The sequence below is a fragment of the Dreissena polymorpha genome, chromosome 1, assembly GCF_020536995.1.
Source record: "Dreissena polymorpha isolate Duluth1 chromosome 1, UMN_Dpol_1.0, whole genome shotgun sequence".
NCBI lineage: Eukaryota > Metazoa > Mollusca > Bivalvia > Myida > Dreissenidae > Dreissena > Dreissena polymorpha.
Genome location: NC_068355.1, coordinates 111681399 through 111695638, shown reverse-complemented (window position 1 = coordinate 111695638; position 14240 = coordinate 111681399). Strand labels below are relative to the sequence as shown.

The following is a 14240-nucleotide window of genomic DNA, read 5'->3' as shown; positions in this document are numbered from 1 at the left end:
GAAAAGTTAGAACCATTAATTAAAATAACTTAAACCATGTATTGAAAAGTAAGAACTATTTATTTGAAATCACTGAAAACATGTACTGAAATGTGCATTTGTGATTTTACACTAAACAAGTCAATGTGTAAAACAATTTGTTTTGTTTTTAAATTATCAAGTAAACTTTCACTTTTTTTAAGATAGAATTCAATATCTTTTATTTTATTCGTATTAATACAGTTACCGTGAAAACGAACAGTGTTATTGTTTGATAATGGTCATTCTTAATATTGACTGTCTGGAATATTGAATTACTAATTTGAAATTATTGTTTTTCGATTGGTCATTGTCGACTCAGGTACTACTCAAATGTACCCTGGGTACTCTTAAGTATACTTAAATGTACCCCGGGAAAGCGTTATATACTTAAAAGTACCTGAGTTGTTGGTCGTTGTCGACTAATGTTTTAAATTAATTTTGTTCGTATTTATGTCAATATTTTGTATAATGGCCTCCATATTGTGGAAACACAAACACAAAAAGCATGATGAGGCAGGTTTTGTTGAAAGAGAATATTGTTTCGTATTCCGAAACGCGTTCTACGACATCAGATTTTGGGCGGAAATAAACAATTGTTATGTCATTAGGAGATTTTTCTTTACAGGTGGTGGCAGCACTTGACAAAAAACTTGACATCATTTTCCAACATCAACTGAAGACTTGAAAACGGTAAAAACTTGGTTTTTAGGCTTGGTAGAATACCAAATGTTGTTGGTGCAGTTGATGGACCCTTAATTCCCATAACTGCAACAAGTGTGGCGCAAGAGGTATATGTACATGTATGCCGGAAGGGTAACCATGCCCTAAATGTTCAAGCGGTCGTGGACCACGAAATGAGAAACTTTAGTTTATGTTTGCAATTTTTTTACGTTACAAATATCATTGTTCTTACCATACATAGTTAATCATGGATAATAATGGATAAAGAAGAGTATGCCACTTTGTTTCTTAAACATTAAACATTAAATGGTATGGGTTGCCTTTTCAGCTCAGAATAAACAACAAAAGCAAATATTAACGAAAGTAACAAATAGATGTATACACCATTATTTGATTACATTCATTCCATTTTTCATTACATAAATAAGAAAATTCTCACACATAAAGCAATACATATTATTTTAATGAAATACTAGTAAACTGCAATATCTTTATGCATAAATATTTTTTTAAATAAACAATTACACTGTTGTTTAATTTTTTTATGATTTTAATTAATGAAATATATGTTACAGATGCACTGATGTTGTCGCCCAATTGCCAGGTTCAGTTCATGACAGCACAGTCATGGAAAACTGTGCCTTGAAGCAGTGGCTGGCAACTACTGACCACAACTGGCTGTTGGGCGACAGTGATTATGGTTTAAAACCATATTTACTAACACCAATTGGCATACTCTTGGAGATTCTTTTCAACAATGCCCGTCTTAAGACCAGACTAGTGTCGGATAGGGCCTTTGGAATATTGAAATCCAGGTTAAGGCAAGTATATGCACACTAAAATAAATGTTACAGGAAATTCAAACCATTGTTAGACAGTTATAAAATTATAACAGTTAACATGTTAGGGTACTATATTTTACAAATTTGAAAAAAAAACACTATTTGATTTATTTTAAAGATATTTACATTTTGTAAACCATTATCATAATTCATAATAAACACTTTAAACAAAAATCAGTACGACAATATGTCATGGTGAATTTAAATTTTAATTTAATTAAAACAAGCAATATTGCCTTTAAAGATGTTTACACACAAGTGGAGGATGCCTGTTAGTTAAGCACTCAAAAGCTGCACAAATTGTAAGTGTATGTATGAGATTACACAATCTTATGCAAGGAAATGAATTGTGCACACCCATTTATCTTGGACGAGGACGACCATGACGACCATGTGTTTGATGGGCCTGTTAACGGAAATGGCGTGCAAACGCGGCAAAGTGTCGTTTATTTATTCTAAAACTTTATGAACTTGATGAAACAGCTCAGTGAGTCGTGTATTTACAATAACAATTTAATACCAAACCATAAAACATCATATCCTATAGATTTATTACACTGTTTCATATATAATGTTATTTTATGTTTTGAATATTTGAACAATGTCTTTGAAATATGTCAAGGTGCTCATAAAAATGAACTTGCTCATAAATTAGACAACAAAAGTTATGTTTAAAATTGGAAATTCGTTGAAGTTACATTTATCATTCTTCATTAATGGATGAAATTGATAATTAAATTAAAGTTGTTCACATTCATTTTTGAATATCATATGATGCATATGACTAATCACACAAAAACAATAACTTAGCTATTATATGTAAAGAATATAAACTATGGTATTGGGTTGTAAGTGGGCAAAGTGACACTGCTTAAAGAGCAAAAAAAAACTATTTATGTTATGCAGCTCATCTCTAATGTCTGTCTTAACTTGTAACTTCTGGCGCATTATGTCCAGTTTTTGTTTTTCCACAGCCAACATTCGTTCTTCATCTGAAATACATATAAACTTTCGTTTGCATATATGTGATAGCATTACTTTTAGCTGAACTAATCACTGAATATACTATTTACCCAAATGTTGGTATCTGGTTAGCATGTAAAACCTCCATATATTTGTTTCTACCACAGGTATTCAATTGAAACTCCTTACTTGTGTTTTGGGTCATTGTGTGAGGTCACTGATCAAGATCCTTAAATCTAACGTGCAATTAAGCAGAATTATTTCCCTTTGTACCAAGAAAATTCAGATTAAAGTTTGCATGTTACAGCTCCTATCAATCTCTGACATGAATACATAACATTAAGTTGCATTTATGACCAGTCGGTTGAGGGTCAAGATCACTGTAACTTAAATTATAAATAAAGTTTGTGTTTTATGAATTAAATTGGTATGAAGCTCTTGTGCTGAAATGTTGAGTGTAGATAGGTTACATATGGATCTAGTGAGGGAATATATTTTGGACCCAGGGTCAAAATTACTGTTAACAAACACAAAATGAGTGTCCAGTCAATAACTTTAGATTGAATTTTCTGAGTAGGCAGCTTTTATGCAGACCTTGATTGTGGAGTAAATTAAATTCAGCTGAGTTAATTAGTAAAAATGTGAAAATCTTAATTTTTGGCATTGTAGAATTTCTTGTTCATTAAAAAAAATCATCAATTAGTTTCTTTAATATTTTGTATAGCAACTAAATATATTAAGTTTCAAATTTGTCATTTTGGTCATTATATTATACGACTTACAGAAAAAGTGCATCCGAAAACCAAAATGGAGCAATTAAATTTAAATCAAAGGAATAATTTATTGTAATGGCATATAGTATTGTCAGTTTGTTCTTACATGTTCCACATATGTTGTTGTTATTATTTCTGCTTGTTTTCCTAGCTGAAATATAAATGTGCATCAGTATAAGCCTTATATGAAGTTATTATGTCAATATTTAAATAAGTATCTGTTCATGTGTCAATTATAGTTCAATTCATATAGGATATGGCATGAGTTGTCATATCATACCGTATTTTATTAAACGGGTTCAGGAATTTTATTACACATGTGTAAGATAAAAATATTCGTAATGGTTATATTACATGGAAAACAGGGTATGATATTTGATAAAATGTGTTTTTAAATACCAAGTGGGTATGTTACATTGTTAAGACAACAAGACTGCTTGGTATTGAATATTTAATATATTTTGGCCATATCTAGAGTATGTAACATGCCATTTGTACAAATTTATAAGCCAAACACTATTAAAATATCAAATTTTGGCTTATAAATGTGTTTTTGTCTTTTAATTAAAAATTATTTAAAAGAAAAATTATTGCTCCAAACATTTAACACCAATTGTATACCTATACCTTTGTCTGGTGCACTTCCTTTTTCAAGGTCTGCATTCTTCCGCTTTGGAGATGTGCTTGCAGATTTTGATGACTCTGAAGATTCTATTTATAATGAATGTCATTTACATTTGAATAAAAAAGACGTTAAAAGAAAATCTTTGTAAATATATTATTGTTCATTGCATTATGTTGCTTCTCCTCAAACATGCCTGTCCACAATGGGGATCAAACCAGGGACCTCCCTGTTACAAGGCTTACACTCTTCCTCGTCGCAATAAAGGCTAGATCATACAGCATGTCATTACATGTACTCCTTAAAGCTCACCCTAACGCATTATATGTCAACCATGTTTTAAAGAAATATTTCATATTTTTAATAATATATCATTGTAATGTAGTTTTTTGGAAAAAAAACCTTCTTTTTCGTGGAAGAATGTTAGTTGCTGTACATGCTTTTATTTATTTTTAAACAATATTACCATCAGCAAAAAATAAAATATTATTGTGTACGGTTAAGCTATACCTTTGCCCGTTGCTCTTACCTTTTCATTCTTTTGCATCCCTTTTCTTGCAATGTATCTTTTGATGAACCTGTACCAGAGGATTATAAAACTGACAACACTTGATAACAACACAAAATGATGGCATTACACTCCAAGTGATTGATGTACCCAACAGGCTGGAGATGCAACTAAGTTGTTGTGGCGCAATGGATATGGTTTCCCCGAAGCCATCGGGAGGTCAAGGGTTCGTTCCCCATAGTGGAAGTGTTCTTCAGATCTCCCCCATAGACACCAAGAACTTGTTCTATCCAGGAAAAGAACTCAAGAGCCTACCCATAAGCCTTAGACTTTTGATGCAATCAAGGTAAAATAATAAAAATGTTTAAACTACTTCTGGCAATTATATTTATGTATAAACTATCATTTTCTTACTTATCTTTAAAAAATAAAATAAACCAAATAACATGAAAAACAGATAATGATATTGCTTTTGATAACAACACAAAAATGATGGCATTATTTTGCAAGTGATTGCAGTATCAAATAGGGTTGACATACAACTAAGTGCTGAGTACAGAATGTTATGTGAAATATGTACAGGAATGTCAATATTTATCGTTTTAGTGACTACCAACATTTGTTTCTGAATTTCTTCATAGAAAGAGTCTATTGTTTTTTAACTAAAGTGTAAATCCATTGGAACATAATGTACATACACACACAATTGAGAACAATAGCTCCATTAAAACAACAACTTTACAGGGAATAATCCACTTTTCTCTTTTTATTATAACAGTGACTCTGACCTTAACCCAATCTTTCTCATATACAATTGCAAGCTTGCTATACCCTTAGTAAGACAGATCAATGCAAGCTAAAGTTATTGACTGCAAACCATATGTCTGCCATTTTAAGTAACCATGAAATTGTCCTGATGGCTAAAATAAATTCCAAGCTAGTTTTTCATATAAGAAACCAACACACAAACTTTCAGAACAGTACCTCCATCCACACTTCAGATATTGACCGGAAGCTTTTTTTATTTTGGAAAATACTGCCTCGACCTTGAACCAACATGCCCCAAACACAATTCCAAGCTAGATCTACATGCAAGCTTGCTGTAAACACATTTTCATCAAGTTTGATCAATGAAAAATAAAGTTATTGAATTGACTGGCCCCAAACGCAATTATACAATTGGTCTTCAGTTTGTGTTTTGTTGTAAAGTGATTTTGACCAAACATGTCCCAATTACCATCTCAAACTTGGTTTCATTCAGATCGGTTATTGCAAACTTAAGGTAGCGACCAAAAATCACCTGCTTAACGCCGCCCGCCCATCAACCATACCTGTATTTTTCAACCAGCATTTTAAAATTGAAAGAGTCTCCAAACTGAACACAGCATGGTCCGTGTAGCTCTACTTTGCATATTTAAAAATTGTCCATGTATCCAGTAAGAATATAAATAATTTTCACAATGTTTTCCCTTGATAAGCAAAACATCTACGTGTGTCATTAAAATGTGTGGGTATGAAACCACTTGGACAGTCTGGTTAGTTTATTTGCATCAAAAATATATATAATTTTCACTGACGTATTAAATATAGACCAATGACCAAGGCTCTCTGACAAAGGGTCTTAATGAATGTTCAGTATCATACAAGATAAGCCTATTCAGTCATCACAGGCTAATGAAACGTTTCCACTTATATGGAATTTTTTTAAAGAAGGTCTCTTCAAAATAAAAAAACAGTCCATGCATAAAGTGTCATCCCTGATTAGCCGTTGCGGAGTTCACAGCCTAATCTAGAAAATATTTAATGCACATCATTAAGCCCTTTTTTAGATTGAGGCTCAAATAAAAAAGGTCTACATAGCTGGTTGTATTCTAAAGTTTACTCACTATAATCTTTTACATGCAGAATCAGTCTTGCAACCAGGGCTAAATATTCATCCTGAAAATAACCCCCCCCCCCCACATTATTTAAAACAAGAGGACCTGAAAGGCCCAAAGTCACTCACCTGAGATAACACGAGCTGTCCGTAAGACACCATGCTCGACTTTTCTCAGTCTTGATAGAGTAATAAATGCTTGATATTGAAGCATATGGAGTATCAAGAAAGACAGCATTTTTCTATTTGCATTAGTGACAGTAAATAAAAAATTATGTTAGGTTAAAATCACTGTAGAAATTATTTAAAATGTAATATTATTTATATTATAATTCTTTATTTTGTATATTGTTTATTTTTGTCTTGTTTTGGCAATTTGAGCAAAATTTAACAATTTGATCTTGAGAGTCAATGTCATTAAAAGGTCAAGGTCAAATTCAACTTGCCAGGTACAGTACCCTCATGAAAGTAAGAAAGTATTTGAAGTTTGAAAGCAATAGCCTTAATACTTTAGAAGTAAAGTGGATCTAAACACAAAATTTAACCAAATACTCAAAGTAACTTTGTAAAAAAAGGGCAATAATTCCGTCAAAATGCCAACCAGAGTTATGCAACTTGTCCAGTAAAGGCCCCTTATGTTAGTTAGCGAGTTTTCCAAGTCTGAGAGTAATAGCTATGATACTTTAGGAGTGAAGCGGACCAAAACACAAAACTTAACCAAATTTTCAATTTTCTTAGTACAAAAGGGCCATAATTCTGTCAAAAGGCCAACCTGACTTTAACAATCTGTCCTGTACCGTTCCCGTATGATAGTTAGCGAGTGTTCCAAGTCTGAAAGCAATAGCTATGCTACTTTAGAATTTAATGGACCAAAACACAAAACTAAACCAAATTTTAGTATAAAAAGGGCCATAATTCTGTCAAAATGCCAGTAAGAGTTACTGTTTAGCAAGTTTGAATGCAATAGCTGTGATACTTTATGAAACAAGATATGTGTTTGTCAGAAACACAATGCCCCCTATTGCGCTGCTTTGAAATAAAATTTCAATATATCATTTGGCAGGTTTACAAATTATCTCCCTTTTAAAGCTTATTACTTCACTTGGATTGTACTTTTTACTTTTGACCTTGAAGGATGACATTGACCTTGACCTTTCACCACTCAAAACGTGCAGCTTCATAAGATACACATGCAGGACAAATATCAAGTTGCTATCTTCAATATTCAAAAAGTTATGACCAAACTTTAACGAAGGTTAAAGTTTTGGTTAAAGTTTTGGGACACACACATACAATGAATGACAGACAGACAGGCCACAAACAATATACCCCCGATCTTTCGATCCGGGGGCATAAAAAATGGACCTAAACACAAAACTTAACCGGACGCTGACGCGACGCAGACGCCGCTCAGGTGATGACATAAGCTCTTCTTTTTTTTAAAAAAAGTTATGCACCTTGACCTACACAATTGTCTTGTTGTCATTTAGAGGTATTCCAAGTTTGAGTAAAACTATCTTTGATAGTGTTTGAGTTTTAGAAATTAAACAATATTTTCTAAGTTAAATAGGGCCATAACTTTAAAAAATATTGTTGACATATTTATCCAGCTAGACCTTGTTAAGTAGTTTGTCCCCATAAGGAAGTAGTCCAAGTCTGAATTGATTACCTTTGATAGTATTCACATTATTGAACTTAATACACATTTTAACCCAAAATTCTAAGTTAAAAAGGGGACTAACTCTAAAAACAATGCCAGGGCTCAACATTAATGGTTGTCCTATTGCCCCTGGCAAGTAAAAGTTGGGTCCGGGCAAGTGATTTGATAATCTAGTTGCCCGCCCAGGCAAGTGCAAAAAAGAACAAAGAGCATTTAATTTAGACTTTAATTGCTGTGATCATTTTGTTAAATGTGCAAAAATAAAAAAGGTTTTGTGATGAATCATGTTGATCTTTATTAAAAAATATGAGGTTTACAGTTAATGTGATATTTCATGTTTGGGCAAGTGGCTGTACGTTCAGGGCAAGTAGATTTTTTTTGGGCAAACATTTGCCCGGCAGGGCAAGTTGGTTTTTTGGTTAATGTTGAGCCCTGAATGCTGACAGAGTTATGCACCCTAACCTACACAATTGTCTTGATGTCATAAAGACGTTTTCCAAGTTTGAATTAAATATCTTTGATAGTGTTAAAGTTATTGGACTTTATAAAAAAAACTTTAACCAACACCGACGCCGGGGCGAGTAGTAGTTCTCATTTTTCTTCATGAAGTCGAGCTAAAAAAAAATTAAAAAAATGTTTATTTGTTGTTTTTTCGGGAGGAAGATTCTGGGGTGGGGCATGGGGGATGGTTCGGGTGCAGTCCATTGTGGTATGTCAGGTAAGTGTTGTTTTGTCAACGTATGAATCAAATATGATCCTAAATAAGAAGTTATGGCAAGTTTAGCAAAATTTATTAATTTGACCATGAGATTCAAGGTCATTCAAATGTCAAGGTCAAATTTAATTTGCCAGGTACAGTACCCTCATGATAGTAAGAAAGTAATTGTAGTGTTAAGCAATAACCTTGACACTTTAGGAATAAAGTGCATCAAAACACAAAATTTTAACAAAATATTCAAAGTTACTGAGTCAAAAAGGGTCATAATTACGTCAAAATGCCAACCTGACTTATGCAACTTGTCCTGTACAGTCCCCTTATGATAGTGTTCCAAGTCTGAAAGCAATAGCTATGATACTTTATGAGTAAAATGGACCAAAACACAAAACTTAACCAAATTTTCAATTTTCTAAGTATAAAAAGGGCCATAATTCTGTCAAAATGCCAGTCAGAGTTACATAACTTTGCCTTCACAGTCCCCTTATGATAGTAAGTAAGTGTTGCAAGTATGAAAGCAATAGCTTGATACTTTAAGAATAAAGTGGGCCTAAACACAAAACTTAACCGGACGCTGACGCAGACGCCGACGCCGCTCAGGTGATGACATAAGCGCATAATTTTTGTTCCAAAGAGTTATGCACCTTGACCTACACAATTTTCTTGTTGCCATGAACAATTTTTCCAAGTTTGAGTTAAATATCTTTGATAGTGTTAAAGTTTTAGACAGTTAACGACAACTTCTAAATTAAACAGGGGCATAACTTCAAAAATATTGTTGAGAGAATTATCAAGCTAGACCTAAACAAGTCTCTTGTCCCCATAAGCAAGTAGTCCAAGTCTGAATTGATTATCTTTGATAGTATTCAAATTATTGAACTTATTAAAAAATATTAGCCCGAAATTCTAAGTTAAAAAGGATCATAACTGTAAACAATTCTGACATAGTTATGAACCTTGGCCTACACAATTGCCTTGTTGCCATATTGCCATAAAGAAGTATTTCAAGTTTGAGTTAATTATATTTGATAGTGTTAAACTTATTAGACTTTATAAAAAAAAATAACCAACGCCGACGCCGGGGCGAGTAGTATAGCTCTCATTTTTCTTCGAAAAGTCGAGTTAAAAAAGGAACTTACCTGTCCTGTGCAGCCCAAGATATCATAATAACTAATATTCTGACCAAGTTTCATGAAAAGTGAAATATAAATGTGATCTTAAGAGAGTTAACAAGTTTTTACTATTGCCATAATAAGGAAAAATGCCCCTCCCCATTGCCAGCCATGGCTTTCAACCACCCTGTACCATTTTCAAACTCGTCCAAGATATCATTTAGACAAATTTTCTGACCAAGTTACATGAAGATCAAATAATAAATGTGGACTTTAGAGTTAACGAGGTTTTACTATAGCCATATATGAAGAAAAAATGCCCCCCCCTGGCAGCCATGTTTTTCAAGCAACTGAAACAATTTTTATTTTTTCCAAGATTATTGGCCTCTTGAGTGTTAACAACTTTGTATCAACCCTGGTGGCCATGTTTTTCAACAGACCAGAAACATTTTCAAACTCGTCGAAGATATTATAAGAACAAATGTTCCGACCAAGATTCATGAAGATTGGACCATTAATGTGACTTTTAGAGTGCGATCAAGTTTTTACCATTGCCATAAAAGGAAAAATGCCTTGCCCCCTGATGGCCATGTCATCCAACCAACCGGAACAATTTTCGAACTCATCATTAGCACAAATTTTCTGATCAACGTAGTAGTAACAGGAGAAAAAAAACGCATAGTTAAGAAATAGTAAACCGCACTGAGGTCCCTATGGCATTATAGTGACCAGCCAGACAGCCACAAACCGTATATGGACCGATGCCATAGATATAAAAGGACCAATAAGCCCTAGCCTTGATTGCGATTCTACTTGACACTTTCGAAGAGATTAATAAACGTTCCAAGAACAATTTTCTTAATTAATATACCATTTCTAGTATACTATTTTCTGCATATTATTTGTTTAAAACATTAACTACACGCATTGAACCTAGTTTAAGCTGATAAGCAGGAAATGTGCCTTATTATGCCATTCGAGCGTCGGTTTATTGCAATAAATCAATATCAAAACAATAAGGCACAAAACAAAGGCAATAGACAAGACAAACGTGCTACGTAAACAAACGGTTCAAAAACTATTTTATGTTATGGAAATTGTTCATCAAAATGATAGAACGTTAACGTATGGCGCTTTCGTCACTTTATGTATTTTGCTCAAAAGTTTTTTTAGACATGGTCGAATAAGTTCGGCTAGTAAAGAATATGGTTCCGAGTATTTATTAAATAATGGAGGAAAAAATGAAGTGTTTATACTTACAGTATATGTTCTCTCGGGTCTTATGTTATCGGAATGTATTTAAAAGCAAAAAGGATTTAAGGACCTATTCAATAACCTGAGAGGGGAGAACGTTATCGATATGTTTTATTTGGCACAAAAACAAAACATTTGTTGCGTATTATTTATCAGTAATATCAATAAAATGGCCTTCATCGCAGCTCCGATCTGTATAATCACTGTCACTTCAATCGTGAACGATATAATTAACATACTGATGTTCGCGTTTTTTATCTTTCCACTCTACGAATTCCCAGTCCTAAAATTCGTTGCCAATCCCCATCCGACCAGTTCATTTGCAATAATCTCTAGTTTTTCATCCACATAATCTGAGATGCATTTCTCATTTAGATGGCCATCATTGTTTTAATCTTTTAGAAATAAAAGTTGCTCTTAATATATTAATTCACAGACTTCAGTGTCATTTTGGTCGAGCGATTCGTTGATCCAATTTTTGTTTGGCGAGCACCCATATTTCAACTGAATGTCTGATATGGTCTCCACAACCAATGTTTGAGCAAACTGATATAGGTCTTGTTCATTTCGTAAATTGTGGCCTGATTCTTGTTTAATTCATGATACGCATTACCGATCGTTGTTAGCGCTTCGTCAACAAATGCATCGACCAGAAGTTCTAGAGAATCGCTTTCATTTGCATCTTCCAATATGTCAAGGTTCGATTTCTGAACAGATCGGTTAATGCAATCCATATTTAATCGGCGACTTTTAAACGTCGTTTCTCTCTTATTTCGCATTTGGCGGCAATGATGCAATAGCATCTTAATACCCACACAATTAGCATTCACCCTCTTTGACAGCTTTTCTATTACGTCACCGCAATCCACGTGTGCTGGTCTATTATGGCCAACCAAATGCATTATTGGTTCCATAGTCACAAGATGCAACTTTTCACTCATGTCATCCCAAAACTTATCTGAAAGACCAATGTGCAAAGCATCGCCAATTTCTACACCAGCTTCAACGAACAAATTCTATGTCTTTTTATCGACGAGTTCCGCATGTAAGCGGCTGCTTTTCTACAAAATTATATGACTAACATGGTACGCCGTAGTTATTCGGTGATATCCGCAGGTGCAATGGTTTGGAGAAGCGACGCTTGTCAACAAAATCATCTTGGGCAGGTGATAGCGAGACATATTTACACATTTTGCGACAAGACGCCACCTTCCGTGGGTTTCTTAATAACGCTTGTTTCTAGATAAAGGAAGACAAACAAATTGCATTTTGTTTGGTTTAATTGATAGCCTTACTATAGAAAGTTTCGATGGAATATATAAAGTATTTTATGAAGATCTAAGTTATTCCGCATTTGTATAATTTTTACGAATTTCTTATAAATAATTGTATGAGCTTCCCCACTGGAATTGAGGTATTTAGATCAATGCTGTGTGTAGAGAAAACGACATGACAGGCAAATACGATACTATCTGAATTTTAAAAAAAGAGTCATTATGACGACGAATGGATTGTCTACGAGTCCGTATGAATAGTTCACGATTATGGAGTGGATTTATTCACATAAAGATCCAAGTACCATCAGTCAAGTTTTAGGCAAAGAACTCGAGTCCTGTAGTAAATGGTTAATTGACAATAAGCTATCCCTCCATCTAGGCAAAACAGAATGTATTCTTTTTGGTTCGAAACGTAAACTCACCAAGGTGGACAATTTTCATATACAATGTAATGATCATGTTATAAAATCTCAGACGTATGTAAAATATCTTGGTTCTATTCTAGATGCTGATTTGTCCGGTACTTCTATTGTAAATAATATCGTCAAGAAGGTTAACCCTAGACTTTAATTTTTATATAGACAACGTGATTTTTTAAATAAAAGTCTTAGAAAAAGCTTGTGTTATTCTTTAATACAATGTCATTTAGATTATGTATCCTCTTCGTGGTATTGTGGACTCACGAAACAGCTTAAGCACAAGTTACAAATAGTCCAAAATAAAATGGTTCGTTTTATTAACAATTCCCATTGTAGGACATCACTTGTTGTATCGCATTTTGAAGAACTTGGTTTATTGAACGTTGAACAAAGATGCAAGCAACTTCGGCTTAACCAAATCCATAAGATTTTCTACAATAAATGTCCAAGCTATATGAAAGACAATTTTGTCAAATGTACAGATGTCCATCAGTATGGGAATAGATCCCGATTTAATTTTTATGTACCTCAAGTTGATGGCTTTACTAGTTCTTCATTTTACTACAATGGTATTACGGATTGGAATGCATTACCCGATAATATAAAGTCCATCGAATCGAAATTTACTTTTAAGAAACTTGTTAAGACACATCTATTAAATGATATGAAGGTAGACGAGAATTCCATGTATTTTTACTTTTAGATTTGTTTTATTTTATGTAATTCATTATTTTTTATGTTTTTTATTCGTGTCAGTGTATTATCATGTCAACTTTTGAAAGATTCCCTTAATTTGTAGAAGAAATCATGTGTAGGATCATGTCGATTATATATTAAGAACTGAAAAAACAATATATTTATAGTCACTTATAAGATCTGTTCGACTAAATCCATGGACCCCGTTGGAAATAAGCTTTTTCATGTTTACATGTCTAAGCTTTACGGGTTATCCTGTGTATACATCATGTCGTAATCTTATTTGGATCTGTGATAAATGGCACCATTCATGTAATGCATGTTTCTGAATATGATAATAATGCAATCTATACGTTATTTATTGCCTTGATTGCATTGAATTGTAAATTGCTTGACATGTATGCACAAATAAAACAAACAAACAAACAAATGGCGTAAATCTAATCTGTATACTTTTAACTTAGAATAAAAATGCATTTGCAAGGCAAAATATAATGAACTATTGTCGATACACGAGATCGTCTACTTTACTACTCTTTGCGAATTTATTATAAATGGGCCATATATATTCAAATTCATTCGTAATAATGGTAGACTATCTTTAACAAGGTAACACGTGTATATATATTTTACATTCTTACCTGTCTTAAATCTTTTAATAGGTGCGAAGATATTAGAAATTTAAATGTTAGAAACAAAAATCGAGAAATATGTACACAGTCAAATGGGCGTTTTGTTGATTCTTAAAAAAAGCGGGTAGTGATGTTAAAATGTGACGTCAACTTCCCGCCAATGGCAACGTTTGTTAAAGCTTGCCGCGG

The 14240-nt window shown here is 33.3% G+C and overlaps 1 long non-coding RNA gene across 1 annotated transcript; it reads right to left on the bottom strand.

Moving 5' to 3' along the window:
• Positions 1-1258: 1258 nt before the first annotated feature.
• On the bottom strand, positions 1259-14161 carry LOC127844509 (uncharacterized). The gene is made up of 6 exons (XR_008032780.1): positions 14061-14161; positions 6297-6348; positions 4432-4480; positions 3908-3991; positions 3387-3431; positions 1259-2536 (listed from the first exon to the last, which is right to left on the bottom strand). It is a non-coding gene; the product is annotated as an uncharacterized LOC127844509 (long non-coding RNA).
• Positions 14162-14240: the final 79 nt, after the last annotated feature.